This window comes from Tachyglossus aculeatus, chromosome X1 (genome assembly GCF_015852505.1).
Source record: "Tachyglossus aculeatus isolate mTacAcu1 chromosome X1, mTacAcu1.pri, whole genome shotgun sequence".
Lineage (NCBI taxonomy): Eukaryota > Metazoa > Chordata > Mammalia > Monotremata > Tachyglossidae > Tachyglossus > Tachyglossus aculeatus.
In genome coordinates, this window is record NC_052101.1 from 17721614 (window position 1) to 17742200 (window position 20587).

The window sequence follows — 20587 nt, forward strand, 5'->3', positions numbered from 1 at the left end:
TCAATCGTATTTATTGAGTGCTTACTGTGTGCAGAGCACTGTACTAAGTGCTATGTGGGGCTCACAGTCTTAATCCCCATTTTACAGGTGAGGTAAGTGAGGCACAGAGAAGTTAAGTGGTTTGTCCAAGGTCACACTACAGACAAGTGGCAGAGCTGGGATTAGAACCTGCATCCTCTGACTCCCAAGCCCGTGCTCTTTCCACTAAGTCACACAGAAATGTGTTGACTCTAAGATTAGAACCAATATCTAATGGTCTATACAGTAGGCCATGCTGCTTTTCAGCTTATTAACTGATTCCTGAAGAATGAGGGAAGAGGAGAGTAGTCTGGATCCTGGGAGCATGCCCTCTGCCAGCTAGATAACCAAACAAGAATGACAGAGTAGCCCTAGGCATGAAACCCTCTTAGAATCAGTGACTTTGAAAATATTCAGGCTCCTGGGAGGAAGGAAATTCTTCCTGCTGGCATTTCCAAGAGGTAAAAGAGGCTTCTTGCAAAAGTTTGCTTCAACTCAGGGGAACCGAGAGCAAAATAAATGATGCACTCAAATGATCGAAGTCCCAATTCCAAGGGAAGTCAAAAATGTTAGTCTTGAGAGCCTTCGTTATAGTCTGTCTACATAAGTGAAATAAGCATTTCGATAGCTCAGTCCAAGAAATACCATTCGGCCAGATTTACCCAGTTATTTCCAGCAAAAAAAAAATCATTTCAACTAAAATGAAAAGAGATGAGACCCAAGGCCATATTGTTATTTTGGAGGCCTGAAGTATCCAGCTCAATGGCTAATCCATAGTTCCAGTCTAATGCGGGTGTAGTCCAAACTCCCAATGAATTTCTTATAACAATATCTTAATTACATCCCTTGGCCCAGAGAAGCAATTCTTAAGCTAGCCGGTGACTTTGCATTTTGATTTCTTTTTAAAAATTTTAATTGGGTTTGGGGTTTTGGGGGGCTAGAAGGTGGCAGCTCGTTTGAGCGCTGCAGCCTGAAATCGGGTCACTGCTGCTGTGAATCACATTGGAAACCCCATCAGGAATTGCTTCAAGCCGATGCACACAAGAAGGGCAGTGTGAAGAAGGTTCAGAAAGACAACGTTTTAAAATTCTTTTTATCTTGCATCTTGAAACGGAAATGGAGTTTCAAAATAAAAAACAAAACCCAAACAACAAACAAGAAACCACAAATGTTTGCCTTTTCCCACGGGCAGTTCTCTGCCAAGCAACGAGCATTTTGAGGAACTGAAGTTCTGTGAAATGTGCCTGGTATGTAGCCCTGCTCCAAAAGAGACATTTTCCTCAACTGATTAGGGGTACTAATTACTGTTTGGATCATCCCTACCATCCCCTTGGTGTTCTGGTGTACTCGGACCCTGGAATCCCTTGGTTCCTCTAAGGGTTTGGCCCCTAACAAAGGATGGATTTCCCACCCTTTAGTGGGCTCCCTGGCATTTGGCCACCTGAGAAGCAGTGACCTCTTCTGTGCCACCCCAAGAATCAGTGACTTTGGTGAGAGGAGGGAATGTGTCTTTTTATTTTTCTCTAAGTGAAAGTTGTTTCTCAGGAATTTTCTCTGAGAACTCCTGCCGTGAGCAAAATCGAAGGTGATAATCCTTGAGATGCAACTTTCTCTTTCGAAAAATATACTGAAAAGTCAGGCTCCCCTCCGCCTCTTAATGGTTTATTTCTGCCAAGGGGCAATAGAGAATAGGATGGAGGTTCTTGGGAGGCAGATTATCACAGGTCCTCACAAGTATTTCTTGAAAGGATACTGATAAAGAGAAAGCTGCAATTTCATCCACTCTCAACCCCAAAACATTCATGTATTTTCCATACTTTAGTGCTTACTTTGTGCCAGGCGTCGTACTAAGCCGTCAGGTGGGTACAAGCAGATTCATTCATTCATTCATTCAATTGTATTTATTGAGCGCTTACTGTGTGCAGAGCACTGTACTAAGTGCTTGGGAAGTACAAGTTGGCAACATATAGAAACGGTCCCTACCCAACAACGAGCTCACGGTCTAGAAATCAGGCTAGACACAGACCCTGTTCCACATGGGGCTCACAGTCTCATTCCCCATTGTACAGATGAGGTAACTGAGGCACAGAGAAGTGAAGTGACTTGCCCAAGGTCATACAGCAGACAAGCGGCAGACCTGGGATTAGAACCCATGACCCTTTGATTGCCAGGCCTGTGCAGCATGGCACAGTGGTACTGCAGGCCTCACACAGGGTAGAGACTTTTTCTGATTTCCTCATCTTGTATCTACCTCAGGGCTTAGTATAGTGTTTGTCACATAGTAAGCCCTGAACAAATAACACATTTATACATATTATGGAAATCAGAATGCCTAGTGCAAAGAGCACAGGCCTTGAGTCAGAGGACCTGGGCTCAACTCCCAGCTCTGCATCTTTCCTGCTGGGTGACCTCAGGCAAGTCACTTAAATTTTCTCTGCCTCAGTTTCCTCATCTATTTAATGGGGATCTGATAACTATTCTCTCTCTCCTACTTAGACCGTGAGCCCCGTGTGGGAAATCAATCAATCACTAGTATTTATTGAGCACTTTTTATGTGCAGAGCACTGTACTAAATGCTTGAGAAACTACAATACAACAGAGTTGGTAGATATAATAATAATAATAATGGTATTTGTTTAGCGCTTACTACGTGCAAAGCACTGTTCTAAGTGCTGGGGAGGTTACAAGGTGATCAGGTTGTCCCACGGGGGCTCACAGTTTTAATCCCCATTTTACAGATGAGGTAATAGGCACAGAGAAGTTCAGTGGCTTGCCCAAAGTCACACAGCTGACAGTTGGTGGAGCTGGGATTTGAACCCATGACCTCTGACTCCACAATCTGTGCTCTTTCCGCTGAGCCACGCTGCTTCTCATGGTCCCTGCCCTCAGTGAGTGCTTCAGTCTAGGAAAAGGGACTGAAACTGACTCAGTTATCTTTTATATACTCCAGCACTTAGTACAGTGCTTGGTACATATTATACACTCAACCAATGCCACAATTGTATTTATTATTATTACTATGTTCCAGGCACTGTACTAAACTGCATTAGATACAAGAGAAGCAAATTAGACACATTCCCTTTCCTACCTGAGGTTTACAGTTTGGGAAGGTTAATTACTTAATTCCCATATATAGAAGCAGCGTGGCTCAGTGGAAAGAGGCCGGGCTTGGAAGCCAGAGGTCATGGGTTCTAATTCCGGCTCCGCCACTTAGCTGTGTGACTTTGGGCAAGTCACTTAACTTCTCCGTGCCTCTGTAAAATGGGGATTAAGACTGTGAGCCCCATGTGGGACAACCTGATCACCTTGAATCCCCCCCCCCCCCAGTGCTTAGAACAGTGCTTCACACATAGTAAGCGCTTAACAAATGCCATTATTGCTATTATTATAGACAAGGAAACCAAGGCCCAGAGAAGTTAAGTGATTTGCTCAAGTTTGCACAATAGGCAAGTGTTAGTACAATGCTCTGCACACAGTAAGAACTCAATAAATATGATTAAATGAAAGTGGCGGAACTAGAATTAGAACCCAGTTCCCCTGAGTCCCAGGCCTGTGGTCTTTCCATTGGAGCACATTACTTTGGGATTGTGTCTATCATCTCTATTGTATTATATTTTCCCCATTACTTAGTACAGTGCTATTCACACAGTAAGCATTCAATAAGTACTATCGATTGATTGTTCATTCACCCGAAGGATGGGTAGCAACTAAGTAGGATTTCCACGGAAAACTAAGATTAAGAAACAGTGCCCTGTTTCTCATTCAGTAATGAATAATGGTACTTTGATGGGAGTATAAAATGAGTAAATTTATGGCTGGCATTATCTGCACAGAAGTTGGCATCCTGTTTGCTTCATGGGCTCTGTTAGAATGACCAGAAAAGAATTCCTCCTTTGTCAGTCTACACTCTTTAGAACAACTGGGTTCATCAATGCCTTAGTCTGCACTTTTTAGCTTTAATTGCTGCAAAAATACATACTGTCAACTCTATGATGTTTCCAGTGACAATGTATGGATCCGAAAGCTGGGCAGGGAAAAAACATGATAGAAAGAACTTCGAATTATTTGACATGTGATGCTGGAGAAAGCTTTTACAAATACCATGGACTGCCCGGAAAAAATAAAAATGGATTTTAGAGCAAATTAAACCAAAGTTGTCTTTGGAAGGCCAAATAACTCATCTTAGGCTAGCATATTTTGGACACATCATCAGGAGGACTAATTCTCTGGAGAAGACACTAATGCTAGGGAAAGTCCAGGTATAATGTGGAAGAGGCAGACCTGCAGCTAGGTGGATAGAGACCATGACAATGATAACGGAAAAAACATTAGAAAGGTTGCGGATTATGGCAGAGGACAGGAAGTTCTGGAGAAAGTAGATCCATGGAGTCGCTATGAATCATAAATGACTCGGTGGCACTTAATAGTAATAATACTGAATATTTCAGATTTAACCCCACCCATAATGGATTTTGGCACAGGGGATGGTGTATTGGTGCCTCATTCTCTCCTTCCCCCCGCCTTACCTCCTTCCCCTCCCCACAGCACCTGTATATATGTTTGTATATATTTATTACTCTATTTTATTTGTACATATTTATTCTATTTATTTTATTTTGTTAATATGTTTTGTTTTGTTCTCTGTCTCCCCCTTCTAGACTGTGAGCCCACTGTTGGGTAGGGACCGTCTCTATATGTTGCCAACTTGTACTTCCCAAGCTCTTAGTACAGTGCCCTGCACACAGTATGTGCTCAATAAATACGATTGAATGAATGAATGAATGAATGATTAGTCCTTGAGTTTTCCTGTTGGACTGAAATGATATGTCCACATGTCCTCTAACCTATGAGCTCCTTCTGGGCAGGGAACATAACCAACTCTGTTGCATTTCACTCTCCCATGGATGTAGTACAGTGCTCTGCACACAGAACGTGATCAAATAAATACCACTGATGGATTGATTGATTGAGGACATGAGTGGACAAGTTCCCGGGGCCAACTCAGACTCTCAAGCTAAAATAGAGACACACGGTTCTCCAAACATGTCTTTTGTCTGCCTCATGTCATCCAAGATTAGGTTTGTCCTGTTCGGGTTCTGAGAAGAATTAGATATTTTTCCAAAAGAATGCATCCCACCTTGTGCTGTTGAAACAAAGCTACTATTGAAAAGTAGATTTCTTCCTTTCAAATCAATTATATTAACCACTGGCAGACAGCAAGCAGTCTTTCTAGAGTAAGGCATGAGATTTATTTTGGGTGTGAAATATATGACCTCTATCCATCTATTTTTAAAGCACATTGTGTTTATGAAATATTGAAGGTTTTAAACTGTTTGTGCAACTTAGAGTCAAGGGATTGTACAAATCTTATAAATAAATGATTCAGTTTGATTAGTGGCTGTTAGATTGGTGTCAATGTATATGGACAGGAAACATGTCTACACTACCCACATGCATTGGACTATGCTGCTTCTCTAAGTCCTTAGGAAGAAAGTTGCTAAATAATGTATCGTACTATCCAGCTCTTTTTAATTTTAAGCACATAAATTTTGGAATTAGATTCCCATCACTGAACCTTAACGCAAATCATTTTATCCCAAAACCCTGGGACATATATTCCTTGAAAAAGTACTACAACCCCATGGTGGTCTATTGCTCTGCAAAAATGCCATGAGAGATGAGAATGGTATTTCTACGAGTAGAAATGGCTTGGGGGTGGCCACTAGCTGTAGGCATCCTCCTTCCATGCTTCTTTTATTCTTTCCTTCAGTGAAAAATCAGTGCTGTGCCTTTTCCCATGGGGAGCAGTCTTCAGTAGACCTACAGTTCTTGGCCAGTGAGAGTGTCCATCCTGGCCCTTTCCCAGAATTCTTGCTAGCCATTTTTTAAAATGGAATTTGCCAAGCGCTTACTATGTGCCAGGCACTGATTTAGCGCTGGGGTACTTGCAAGGTTATCAGGCTGGACACAGTCCAAAGTGGGACTCATACTTTTAATCCCCACTTTACAGATGAGAAACTGAGGCCCAGAGAAGTGAAATGACTGTATCACAGCAGAGAGGTGACAGAGTCAGGGCTAGAATCTAGGTCCTTCTGACTCCTGGGCCCATTCTCTATCCACTAGGCCATGCTGCTTTTCAAACACTCTGGTTAAAACAATGGCTTCTGTAACACTAGGTCGTATTATGTTTTGGGATGGGGGTTCTTTAGTTCATGAGTCTTGTCCATCCTTAATGTTTAATATTTTTGTAAATGTATCTCCATTCATTCCTTTATTCAGTCGTATTTATTGAGCACTTACTATGTGCAGAGCACTGTACTAAGTGCTTGGAAAGTACAATTCGGCAACAGAGACAATCTCTACCCAATAATGGGCTCACTGTCTAAAAGAGGGAGAGCAGTGTGGCCTAGTGGAAAGAGTATGGGCCTGGGAGCCAGAGAAACTGGGTTCTGATCCCATCTCTTGTCTGCTGTTTTACCTTGGGCAAATCACTGTATTTCTCACTGCCTTTGTTTCCTCATCTGTAAAGTGAGGATTAAATACCTGTTCTCCCTCCTATTGAGGCTGTGAGCCCCATGTAGGAGAGGGACTGTGTCAGACCTGATTATCTTATATTTTCCCCAGCTCTTAATACAGTTCAGGGCACAGAGTAACTGCTTTACGAATGCCACAGTTATTATCACGATTATTATTTGGTGGATTCTGGAAATCAGGAGATCTGGGTTTGAGTCCTAGTTCTGCAAGTAGAGGAGTGACTGCTGAGTTTATGCCATCAAAGGCGAAGTTTTCTGACCAAAGATATAGCTTGGGTGGTCTTCGAAGTGGATAGGCCTAACAGGAAAGCTGAAAAACAGTTGGCTATTCCAGAAGGTGAAGACCGCGGAGGCTGCTAGGGCAATCGATTACTTGCTTACTGCATGGCTGCATAGCATCAATGCTATGCTGTGATCACTTTGGCCATAAATGGGTTCTGCCTATGAAAAAAAACCTTGTTGGGCAATGTGCAATCATTATTATTATCAATATTATTATTTCTATTACTATTATTATTGTATTTAAGCAATTACTATGTATCAAGCACTGTTCTAAGTGCTGGGGTTGATAAAACGTTAATAACAGTAACTGTGGTATTTTTAAAACACTTACTATGCACCAGGCACTGTATTAAGCGCTGGGATGGATACAAGCAAATTGGGTTGGTCACGGTCCCCGTCCCATGTGAGGCTCACAGTCTTAATCCCCATTGTACAGATGAGGTCATTGAGGCTCACAGAAGTGAAGTGACTTACCCAAGGTCACACAGCTGGGATTAGAACCCATGACCTTTTTACTCCCAGGCCCGTGCTCTATCCACTAAGCAAAGCAGCTTCCCTGTTGATCTAGTTGCACACAGTCCCTGTCCCACGTAGGGTTTACAGTCCAAAAGGAGGTAGGACAAGAACTTAATCCCCTCTCTAAAGATGAGGAAACTGAGACCCAGAGAAATCAAGTGACTTTTCCAAAGTCCGACAGCAAGCACTTGTCCGCTGGGTGACCTTGAGCATGTCACTTAACTTCTCTGTGCCTCAATTCCCTCATCTGTAAAGTGGGGAATAAAGTGGGACAGGGACTGCTTCCAATCTGATTAGTTTGTATCTATCCCAGTGCTTAGAACTGTACTTGGCACATAGTACTTAACAGAGTACCACTATTATTATTATTATTATTATCAATTTATCAATTGAATGAATGAATGAATCAATAAATAAATATCTGTGCTAGAATCAATTTCTTGTGCAGGTTCTTAGAAATGAAGAGTCAAGACTGAGGCTCATCCTGAATCCTTGATGAGAGATTCTGCTATTACCATGATTCTCCTCACTCTTACAAACTGTGGACTTTCTGCTTCTGGGCTGAGCGATGTGTAGCAAGTTGATGTACTTGCTGTGCGGCACATCAATCAATGGTATTTATTGAGCACAGACTGTGTACCAAGCACTGTACTAAGTGCTTGGGAGAGAATAGTACAGGAGAGTTGGTGAGCACCTTCCCTACATCGCCCAGCCCACCCTGGCCATGGCAACACTGTCTAGGTGATTCAACAAGCTTTCCAATTTCAGAGCCCTGTTCAAATCACATCTTTTCTAAGAGGCCTTCACTAAGCCCTCATTTAGTTATGTGACCCTCCACTAAGCTCAAAGCCTCACTGAAGGATACGATTGATTGAAGGCACATCTCCTTGAAGAAACTTTCTCTAAGTCTTCCTTTCTTCTTCTCTCGCTCCCTTTATTCATCTCCATCCCCCAGCCCCACAGCACTTGTGTGCATATCTGTAATTTATTTATTTATATCAATTTCTAGACTGTGAGCCCGCTGTTGGGTAGGGACCGTCTCTATATGTTGCCAACTTGTACTTCCCAAGCGCTTAGTACAGTGCTCTGCACACAGTAAGCGCTCAATAAATACGATTGAATGAATGAATATTTGTCTCCCCCTCTAGACTGTAAGTTCGTTGTGGGCTGGGAATGTGTCTGTTCATTGTTATATTGCATTCTCCCAAGCGTTTAGTACAGTGCTCTGCACATTGTAAGCACTCGATAAATAGAATTGACTGAACGACTGTTCACCCTCCATTGTTTGTCACCTATGTACTGGGCTCTCTACCCCTTAAGCACTTGATATTTACCTACTCCCAGCCCCACAGCATTTATGGAAATACGTTATACCTCTGCCATTTCCTTCATCTGTAAGTTACTTTAGTGTCTGCCTCTCACCTTAGACTCTAATCTCATTGTGAGCAGGAATTAGGTCTACCAGCGCTATTGTATGTGATTTTCCAAGCCTTTAGTACAGTGCTCTGTGCACAGTAAGAGCTCAATAAATGTTGCTGGATTGATTGATGGTAGCCACTTAGTGCTGAATATTGGTGGTTTCTTATTAGCAGTTGGCTTCCTTTCTTTCTTTCTCTACCACCTTCCATTTTCATTGAGTGCTCCCTCGTTCTGGTGCCGTGAGATCTGTTAACAGATTCCCTGTCCACATCTTTTATGACTTCTTCACAGACGAGAAATTTGTGGCCTCAAGTTTGAGATTCAACCCTGCCATAGTCTACCTGTGTGTTATCTATTGAGGACTCCATGGCATCCTCAGTGGCATCCTCTGTCCATAGCCACCTCTTGGGAGTATTACAAAGAGTAATAAGATAATGAGCACAATGGTTCCCCATTACAGGACAATGGTAACAAATTCAAAGAAGGATGACCTCCATAGATTCCTATGGGGTGTGGTGCCTGTCTTGCTATCCTATAAAGAAATCATCCAGGAGGAAAGAACGCTTAAAGGGAGGAAGACTGGTAGCCTGGAAATGTTGAGTTTCTGGGGAGCTGGGGAGGCGTTGTGTATCGCTTTTAATTAGTGGTTCATTTCTGAAATCTTCACCTTTTTCTAACCCTGTTTTTCCTCCACTCTTTCCCGCCACAGTTTCTAAGAATGCAGCTCAGGGAAAACAAAGTGTTTCAAGATACGTTAAAGAAAGATGCTAAGTGAATACAAGGAATTGTTCTTGAGGATGAAATCAGATGAAATAGCATAAAAACGCAGTTTGAAAGTGAATTCAAATTTACTGTCAGTCTGCACTTTCTTGCCACATCAATATAGGCGTGACTTGATATGGAAGCAATTTATCAGGATTACCTAAGGCATTCTCAGCAGCCGTTTATACGGCATCGACCATCTGGAAAGAACCTGGAATTCTCTAGAATGCTCCTGGATCCTCCATCTCCTACAAGGCACCTCTCTGAGTCATTCATCATTCAGGAGTTATTCCTATTTTTCTCTTCCAAGCATGGAGGGAAGGAATAGATTACCTTTCCCCTTTCACAGTTAGGGAAATAGATTTTCGAGTTTGACTTCTACATAGAAGAGAAACTTTAAAAAGTCCATTTTATGATTTTACCCCTATTCTACTCATATAACTTTTAAAGTGGACCATCCAATTTATTTATTAAAAAATGGTTCAAAAAGTCCCTCCTGGCCCAGGTTCCCATGTGTTGAATTCGAGCCTGGAGCACATTTTTACAGCTGGAAATAGGGGACTATAATGAAAATGCTGACACAACCTTAACTATAGAGGTGCTACCAGGCACTGCTATAATAAATAATGTGGGAAATATTTTACACTTCAAGGCAATTACATGTTCAGCCATCTTTAGTAGAGCTGGCCCATGAAGGGTAAGGATTAGGCTTCTTTGACAAGTGGAAAAGACCCATGACTCATAAATGCCAGGAGGCATGAATGAATAACAAGAGCTGAGTGAAAGCCACAGAATCACCTATCACCTATGGGAGGCAAAAAAATATTCTGTTTATTTGCCGAAGACCTAGAAAAAGGAGCCACAGTGTAGTGTGGCTCCCAGTTTGGGATTCAACTAACTGGGAAGGAACTGGGGATTATCAGACTACCCCTCTGAAGTTCTGTGCCACTGTCATGCACGGTTGGGAGCTGATTTTTATTCCCGATCTTCCTTCCATATAAATGGTCATTAGTGGTCTGTGAAATGATGTTCCTTTTCCAGGAAGAAGGCATCCGTGCTGTGGAGCTCTCAAATGGTGACCGTGGAAACCTCATAAAATGATGGTTGATGAATGCCCAAGTGTTTGCCTGGGGGAGTGAGAGTCTCAGGATTACCTCAATCTGCCTCCGTTCACATATGAATTCAAGTGCCCAGTTTTCTTTTTAGTAGGAAGGCAGCCCATCAAGAATGGACACTGTCTTTCTGGCAATTGGACCCCGGAACCACTTTCTTCTGGGTCATTACTGTCCAATTGGGGAAAAACATTGATAGTAGGAGTTTCTTCTGTTTCCCTTTTCCAGTGTCAGCAAGAATGTATTATGCAGACACTGTGGGCCTAGAACTGACAAAGCAGCTATGAGTTAGAGAATAAGTGTGAAACACTGAAAGCCCCACAAGAGCAGGTATGAATGATTGAAGCCACTTAGACTTACTTAAGGTTGTAATGAAATATGGAGTGTATAGGAACCTCCTCCCTGATCTGCTTACCTCTGAAGCTCTCCAGTCCATATTTCACTTTGCTGCCTGGATCATTCTTCTTAAACAATGTTCTGCATGTGTGTCCCCACTCCTCAAAATCTCCAGTGGCTGATGATTCTGATCCACATCAAGTAGAAACTCCTGATGGTTGACAACAAAGGCACTCGATTAGCTCTCTCCATTTCACTTATCCACTCTCTTCTCCCACTACACCCCAGATTGTCATTTTCCGTCATTCATACTCCTTATTTTCACTCACTCACTTTCTCTGCCTTGTAATGAATTTTCTCACCTCCTAACGCCTGCTCTCCCTCCACGCTGGAACTTGCTCCCCCTTAAAATCCACCAGCCCATAGCTTTCCCATCTCCAAAGCCTACGTACCCCAGGAGACCCTCCCTGATTTTTCTTTTCTCCAAGTAACACTCTCCCAACTACCGCCTCAACCCTTTTAATCGACCTCTGCACATATGCACACACAACCATCCTTAGAACTTACTTTGTTATTTAAGCACTAACCAGCTACATATCTATTTTCCATTCCTTTTTCCCTCCCGCTGGAACTTATTTTGGGTAAGCATACTTATCAGCTGTGTGACTTTGGGCAAGTCACTTAACTTCTCTGTGCCTCAGGTACCTCATCTGTAAAATGGGAATTAAGACTTTGAGCACCACGTGGAACAACCTGATTAACTTGTATTCATTCAATCGTATTTATTGAGCGCTTACTGTGTGCAGAGCACTGTACTAAGCGCTTGGGAAGTACAAGTCAGGAACATATAGAGACATTGACACATAGTAAGTGCTTAACAAATACCATCATTATTATAGAGGGCAAGGAATTTGCCTTGTTTTTTCTTAAATAGTATTTGTTAAGCACTTACTATATGCCAGGCACTATTCTAAGCACTGGGGTAGATAGAAGCTAATCAGGTTGCACAGCCTATGTCCTACGTGGGGCTCACAGTCTTAATCCCCATTTTACAGATGAGGTAATTGAGGCACAGAGAAGTTAAGTGACTTGCCCAAGGTCACCCAGCAGACAAGTGGCAATGCAGGGATCAAAATCCAGGTCCTTCTGACTCTATCCACTAAGCAACACTGCTTCTCACCTTAGGGGCAACACATTCATAGCACTTTGCACTTTGATACCCCAATCCCAGCCCCACGGCACTTATGTACATATCCTTATACTCTGCCACTCCCCTAATGGTAATTTCTTTTAATTTCAGTCTCCCCCTCTAGATTGCAAACTCCTTGAGGACAAGGTTAATAATAATAATAATAATAATAATAATAATAATAATAATAGTGTTTATTAAGCGCTTACTATGTGCAAATCACTGTTCTAAGCACTGGGGAGGTTACAAGGTGATCAGGTTGTCCCACAGGGAGCTCACAGTCAATCCCCATTTTACAGATGAGGTAACTGAGGCCCAGAGAAGTGAAGTGACTTGCCCAAAGTCACACAGCTGACAATTGGCGGAGCTGGGATTTGAACCCGTGACTTCTGACTTCAAAGCCCAGACTCTTTTCACTACCAACTACCACTTCAACTAGAGTTGGTTAATGACTACCAACTCTAGGATATTGCACTCTCCCAACTGCTTAGTACTAAATGCCATTGATTGGTTGATTGATTCTAATACAACTGTACTCTCCAAAGCAGTTAGTGCAATGTTCTGCATACAGTAAATACTCAAAAATGTCATTGATCAGCTAGTAGAAAGATCTGAGAAATTCTCAAAAAATGATTGCTTGGGGACTGATGCTAAAATCTGATTTGCAGTGAAGAGCTAAAGATGAGGTAAAGAACAGCAGAGGAGAAGATAGGAAGTCAAATGTTTGTTTCTTTGGCTATAAACTGGGATCCACTTTGCCACACTGGTTGAGCTTCAGTGATTTCAAACTTCACTTGGTTTGTTCAAGAGGGAGAAGAAGGGTAAGGCTTTATGTAGTAGCTTCAGGTCTTCATTTTGGGTCATGGCATGTCAGTTCTAGAGAAACCGTAGGGTTTCTCATAATAATAATTATTATAATTTTGGTATTTGTTAAATGCTTACTATGTGCAAAGCACTGTTCTAAGTGCTAGGGAGGATACAAGGTGATCAGGTTGTCCCATGTGGGGCTCACAATCTTAATCCCCATTTTACAGATGAGGTAACTGAGGCACAGAGAAGTTAAGTGATTTGCCCATTCACACAGCTGCCAGGTGGCGGAGCGGGATTTGAACACAAAACTCCCAAGCCCTGTGCTCTTTCCACTGAGCCACACTGCTTCTCATCTTCTATGTAATTAAGTCAGTCAATGGTATTTACTGAGTGCTTAATGTGTGCAGAGCACTATACTTAGGAGCTAGGGAGAGTAATAATAATCATAATAATCATAATAATGTTGGTATTTGTTAAGTGCTTACTATGTGCAAAGCACTGCTCTAAGTACTGGGGAGGTTACAGGGTGATCAGGTTGTCCCACGGGGGCTCACATTCTTAATCCCCATTTTACAGATGAGGGAACTGAGGCACAGAGAAGTTACGTGACTTGCCCAAAGTCACACAGCTGACAGTTGGCGGGGCTGGGATTTGAACCCATGACCTCTGACTCCAAAGCCTCTGCTCTTTCCACTGAGCCACGCTGCTTACAGAGTTGGTAGTTATGTTCCCTTCTTAGAATGATCGTACAGGCTAGAGTTTGAGCTTACATGCAGAAGGGAGAGCAGGTAGAGGAAATAAGGATTTATCTGAGGTGGCCTTTGATGTTCTGGACCAAATTGTAATTTATGGACTTTCCCATTGAGAAGCAGCACGGCCTAGTGGATAGAGCATGGGCATGGGGGTCAGAAGGACGTAGGTTCTAATCCTGGCTCTGCCACATGTCTGCCATGTGACCCTGGATAAGTCACTTCACTTCTCTATGACTTAGTTACCTCATCTGTAAAATGGAGATTAAGACTGGGAGCCCCATGTAGGACAGGGACTCTGTTCAACCCAATTTGCTTGTATACACCCCAACATTTATAACAGTGCCTGGCACATAATAAGCACATAACAAATACAATTTATTATTATGAGTGTTACTATTATTATTGAGCCTCTCTTACTGGGCCTTGGCCATGCTCAATCCTGCCTGCTGTAAAGGCTGTGGAAATTTAGGCCAGTCTCGGGCCTTGGGTGGGCAGCCTGTGGCCTTTTGGTGCTTAGGCCACTGGAAAACATGGTGACCAGGATACAAGCACATTGCCGTGCCTACATAACAATCCAGGGGCTACCAGGAATCAGCAGAATACTCTACTCCAGTGAATATTTTGGTCAGTCAGTCAGTCAGTCAATTGCATTTATTGAGAACTTACTGTGTGCAGAGATCTGTACTAAGTGCTTGGGAGAATACAATATAACAATAAACAGACACATTCCCAGCCCACAGTGAGCTTGGAGAAGCAGCGTGGTTTAGCGGCAAGAGCCGGAGCTTGAGAGTTAGAGGTCGTGGGTTCTAATCCCGACTCCGCCACTTGTCAACTGTGTGACTTTGGGCAAGTCACTTCACTTCTCCGGGCCTCAGTTAACTCATCTGTAAAATGGGGATGAAGACTGTGAGCCCCACGTGGGACAGTCTGATAACCTTGTATCTAACCTAGCGCTTAGAACAGTGCTCGGCACATAGTAAGCACTTAACAAATACCATCATCATCATTATTATTATTATAAGACTGGGTGATGACAGGAAAGAGCTGTCCACTTCTCAGGGCATGCGTGAGTTGGGAGAAGGAGCTGGGAGAAAACCAGGAAGCCATGCTTCGCCCCAGTCCCACATCACCCTTTACCTGTCACTGGACTCCTAAATCAATTCTCTTACCAATTGTTTTTATATTTCCTGCTTTATATTAGTTAATGTTGAAAAGCCACTTCTCAAAAGTTGAAAACACATCATCACTGGTCACATCTAGAGAAGCAGCGTGGCTCAGTGGAAAGTGCATGGGCTTTGGAGTAAGTGGTCATGGGTTCAAATCCCGGCTCCACCAATTGTCAGCTGTGTGACTTGGGGCAAGTCACTTAACTTCTCTGGGCCTCAGTTGCCTCATTTGTAAAATGGGGATTGACTGTGAGCCCCCTGTAGGACAACCTGATCACCTTGTAACTTCCCCAGCACTTAGAACAGTGCTTTGCACATAGTAAGCACTTAATACATGCCATTATTATTGTTATTATCTTTGATTTGCTTGTTGTTTGGGCAACGTTGAAAATACAGGTACTAAATTTTTGGATCCAAGATCACAGCTCATAAACCCACTTCATTTGAAAATCTTCTAATCTTTTAGTTCCTGGTGAATTGAATCATTTTAAATATTTCATTGCATTATGATGGTTATTAATAGCTTTATGAATATTTAGCATTCCTTCAAATTGGATATATGTTTTTTACAGGGTGACCCATTCATTCATTCAATCATATTTATTGAGTGCTTACTGTGTGCAGAGCACTGTACTAAGCACATTTAAGCCTACTTAAGAATGATACAATTTTAAGACCTCTTTAATTCAGATAGAACTAAAGGTAACTACATTTTTTCTTTCTTGGACAATGTTATGAGTATTCAATTGAGTAAAAATAACATGGCATTAATTCATCCCTAGTTAGAGTCCTTATACGAGGGGATTGAACATTGTGTTAGCATTGATGTGTCAATCCTTTAGCTGAAGGATGGCACAACCGAATCCCAGAACAGCCTTAATTAACAGAAAATAATTAGTGTCATTTTCCCAGCAGTGAATATGAGATTTTTTTTTGCATGAGAATCCATTGATTGATAATTAAGGAGGAGTTAGTTGTAATAAAACTCCCAGTATTGCAATTTCTAATTGGCCTTTAAGGACATTTTTACAGTTACAGTTACTTTGTTCCAGGCGTTTTTCTGCCTTTTGAAGAGTTTTAATAAGGAATCCTTTCTCTCCAAAGCAAAGGGGCTGCTGATGAAAAAGGTGGCTTAAACAGTGGAATGTACAAGTATGAATTAGCTAGAAATGTGCAGAGGAGCAGCTGTTTTTGGTTTTTTTAATGTTACTTGTACAGCTTCGACCCTGGACTCCAATAAGAACTGGGATCCTTGTAGTAATCCAAAGGACCACTTGGAAAGAGGAAATTCTCTGCAATCTGGGGGCACTTTCTCAGTGCCTTAGAGAACTTCCTTCTGTGAGGACATTCCCCCAACTCCCCTCTTTTCACCCATTCCACCCTAGATCCCTATCTTCTGTCAAATTTCCCATTCATCTCTCTAATGCTTGCACTAGGGAAACGCAGTGTGGTCGAATGCACAGAACATGGGGCTGGGAATCTGAGGACCTAGGTTCTAATCCCAGCTCTGCCAAATAATAATAATAATAATAATAATAATAATAATAATAATGGGATTTGTTAAGTTCTTACTATGTGGGAAGCACTGTTCTAAGTGCTGGGGAGGATACAAGGCGATCAGGTTGTCCCACGTGGGGCTCATAGTCTTAATCCCCATTTTACAGATGAGGTAACTGAGGCCCAGAGAAGTTAAGTGACTTGCCCAATGTCACACAGCTGAGAAGTGGCAAAGCCGGGATTTGAACCCATGACCTCTGACTCCCAAGCCCATGCTCTTTCCACTGAGCCACACTGCTTCTCATGGCTGCTTCTCATGGTCACACATGGCTGCTATGTGACCTTGGGGAAGTCACTTCACTTCTCTTTGCCTCAGTTACCTCATCTATAAAATGGGAATTAAGATGGTGTATGCCATGTGAGTCATAGACTACGTTCAAGAAACGTTTATTACAGTGCTCCAACACTTAGAACAGTGCTCTGCAGTAGTACAGTACTACATTAAGTGCTCAATAAATACGATTGAATGAATTAGTTTGTATATACACCAGTGCTTAGTACAGTGTTTGACACATAGTAAGCACTTAACAAATACCACTTAAAAATGAAAAACTCCTATGACCCATACAACTCAACATTATTTCCCACAAAACAAGCATCACCCTCTGTTCCCTGTTCCCCTCCTCCTTATTCTGGGAAAGAATTGAGAACAAGAGCAACAATCAGTCTTTGAAACTTCCAGTGACTTGCAAGAATGAGTCAGAGAAGCGGTTGAAAATAAATTAAATGAATAATTAATTTCTTTTCATTCTGTGTGCCTCCACTGTAAAATCGCTCTAGAAGATAACAGGCTCTGAAGCAGGTTAAGGAATCCTCATTAGGACCATGGGAATGTCAGCTGTGTCAATCAGCCCCTTGGGAAACTGGATCAAGGGTCGAGTAGTTTGGACTCCTTTTTGGGAGGGTGTCAAAACTTGTTGAACACAGTCCATGACTCACATGGGGTACACCATCTTAATTCCCATTTTACAGATGAGGTAACAGAGGCATAGAGAAGTGAAGTGACTTCCCCAAGGTCACACAGCAGCCATGTGGTGGAGCTGAGATTAGAATCTGAGTCCTCAGATTCCCAGGCCCATGTTCTAACCCGTAGACCACACCACTTCTCCCTAGTGCAGGCATTAGAGAGATGAACGGGAAATTTCCCCTGGTGTGTAAGGGTTTTCCATTGTTCCTGGAGGGAGACTCCATCATCATCATCATTATCCCCATCACCTCTTTCATTCATTCAATCATATTTATTGAGCGCTTACTGTGTGCAGAGCACTGTACTAAGCACTTGGGAAGTACTAGTTGGCAACCTATAGAGATGGTCTCTACCCCTCTTTCGTATTCTCTAGTGACGATGTGCAGGATTGGCTGGATTGTTTTTTGATGGGGGCAGTGCAAGGAAGCAAGAGAGGGATGTTGAAATTGATGGTACTAATATTACCATTGCCCTATCCCTCCATCCCTCCACCTGGGCCCTCAAATCTACCAAGGCAGCAGTGTACTCGGCAAAATAACAAGAATCCAGGAGATTCGCCCCTGGTGGGGAGAAGCCCCCTTTGGGCTACACTGGGGAATATGGAATCAAGTTTACATGGATTCTGATGCCTTTCTGTCACTGAAAGTGATAAGGCTAGTGTTGAAACCCTCTCTCCTTGACTCAGATGCGTTTTAAAACACCAATGTTCTCCTGGTAATCCAGTCCCTATTGTGTGCTTTTACAGATTATTCTTTGCTGGGTGGATGCATTTGCCACTTACAGCTAATGCTATTGTTTTAGAATCTACTTATCAGTCTCCCGATCTTCCCCAAAGCCTCTGATCAAAGAGCACAACTCCTCTCCTGAACTGCTTTATTGACAGGCTGGTCATTCCCCTGCTGTTGTCTCCCAATAGGCCACTACTAAACCACTTTGTTTGAAATGGGACTTCACTACTCTTCAAGAATAATTGATTAACAGTCCCTTCCATATTGAATAAGGAATCTCCATATGTTTACATTTAGGCTCAAACCATTCAAACAGTAATTCCACCAATTATTTGAGACAGAGAGAGAGACAGAGAGAGAGACATCTAGAGGGAGAGATGGAGTGAATGTATTTCGTCTTAGTCTATAATAGTCCCCTACTAATTTGAGTGGAGAATAAATCGAACATGTGCAGCCCGTGGTATTTATTGAGCATGTACTATTTTCAGAACACTATACTCAGCACTTGGGAGAGTATAATATAACAGAGTTCAGTCATTCAATCATATTTATTGAGAACTTACTGTGTGCAGAGCGCTGTACTAGGCGCTTGGCAAACATGTACTAAGGGTTGGCAGACATGTTCCCTGCCCACAATGAGCTTACAGTCTAGAGGTGGTGACAGATATTCATATAAAGCAAATATTTTATGATATGTAATTTAAAGATATGTACATAATATGTACAAATGATAAAGAGAAAAGACAGGAAAGGACAGACACCAAATAAAGACTATCCACACATGGAAATAGTATTATCAGCCCAACAGAGATCAGTGAGGAATAACTGAAAGCGCAAATAAGAGTATGTTGAGTGCAGTACAAATGCATGCCAACCGCCGTTCACTTTATTGATTTTTAAAGACTTAGTATTACTTAGGATAGGCGGCAGCTCAAAAGAATGAAGAAGTGATGTATGGTTTTGATGCTCTGAAGACTTGCCCATCAATAAAACACCACCTAGACTCCAGCAGCTGCTCTCTTTAATGTCAGTAGGGGAAAAAATAGCAAGCCCTAGGCTTCAAATATATTTGCTAAAGGGAGAAAAGTCACATTAAATGAGAGGTAAAATCCTTTCAGTACATTTAAAAATGAATATTCAAGAGCTATACATCCAGTTTGGGAAAGACTAATTCTAGAGAATGGGAAAGAAATAAGCAATAAAATGAGGAAAAATTCCACACAATATGCTGAACTTGATTCCCTGCTTCCTAATCAGGATGGCACTTCAAAGAGTAACCACCTGCTTATGGAGAGAGAGGAGCCTCCCTCTAACCGCTCTCTCAGACTGGGATTTAGGAGTGAGGTTATTCAGCTCACTGCCACTTTAAGGATGGTGGATCTTTGTCTTTCACCTAGGCACATTGGGCTGTGTTAGAGAGTGAAATCATCTCCTGCTATATGCCAAGTGGTGCATCTGCTCTGAAGGGCCTTCCTGGGTTAAACTATAAGCCCTTTGCAGACAGGGACTGTGTCTACCAACTCTGTTGTGTAGCATTTTCCCAAGCATTTAATGCAGTGCTCTGCACACATTGATTCATTGACTGATTGTAAGCTCCTTGAGGACAGGGATGGTAGCTACTAATTCTACTGCACATTCCCAAGAATTTAGTATGCTCCTCTCTGCTCTTTTAGGAACTCGGCAAATGCTATTGATAAATGATAATAATAATAATAATAATAATAATGACATTTATTAAGCGCTTACTATGTGCAAAGCACTGTTCTAAGCACTGGGGAGGTTACAAGGTGATCATGTTGTCCCACGGGGGGCTCACAGTCTTAATCCCCATTTTACAGATGAGGGAACTGAGGCACAGAGTAGTGAAGTGACTTACCCAGAGTCATACAGCTGACAATTGGCAGAGCCGGGATGTGAACCCATGACCTCTGACTCCAAAGCCCGGGGTCTTTCCACTGAACCAAGCTACTTCTCTTTGATTACATGGTTCTAATTTGTTAGGTAACTGTCAATTGCCACTGAGGGTCAGTGGTCCTGGCCTGAGGTTAAGAGCCTCCAAATCCTCTTCAACAACCCCCAGATTGGGTCTTCAATCAGTCAGTGGTATTTACTGAGCACTTATTGTTTCCAGAACACTGTACTAAGCTCTTGGAGGATGGTGTAGTTTGCTTTTTTCTCTCTCTTGTTTAGAACCAGAGATAGTGCACATGTCTTAGGTGTTTGATATCATATAATCAGGAAGCAGTTAAGTATCTATTTAAATGGAAGGTTCCTTTAGCACCTCACACATATATCCCGTGTATGAACAAATGAGCAATTCTGCGGAAAGAGCTCTAAATAATACTGCTCCTGGCAAGAAGACTCTCAAATAACTGAACATCCCCCTGGGAGAAGAATGTTTTCTGGTATATAGTGTGTTGGCTGGCTGATGGGGTTTCAC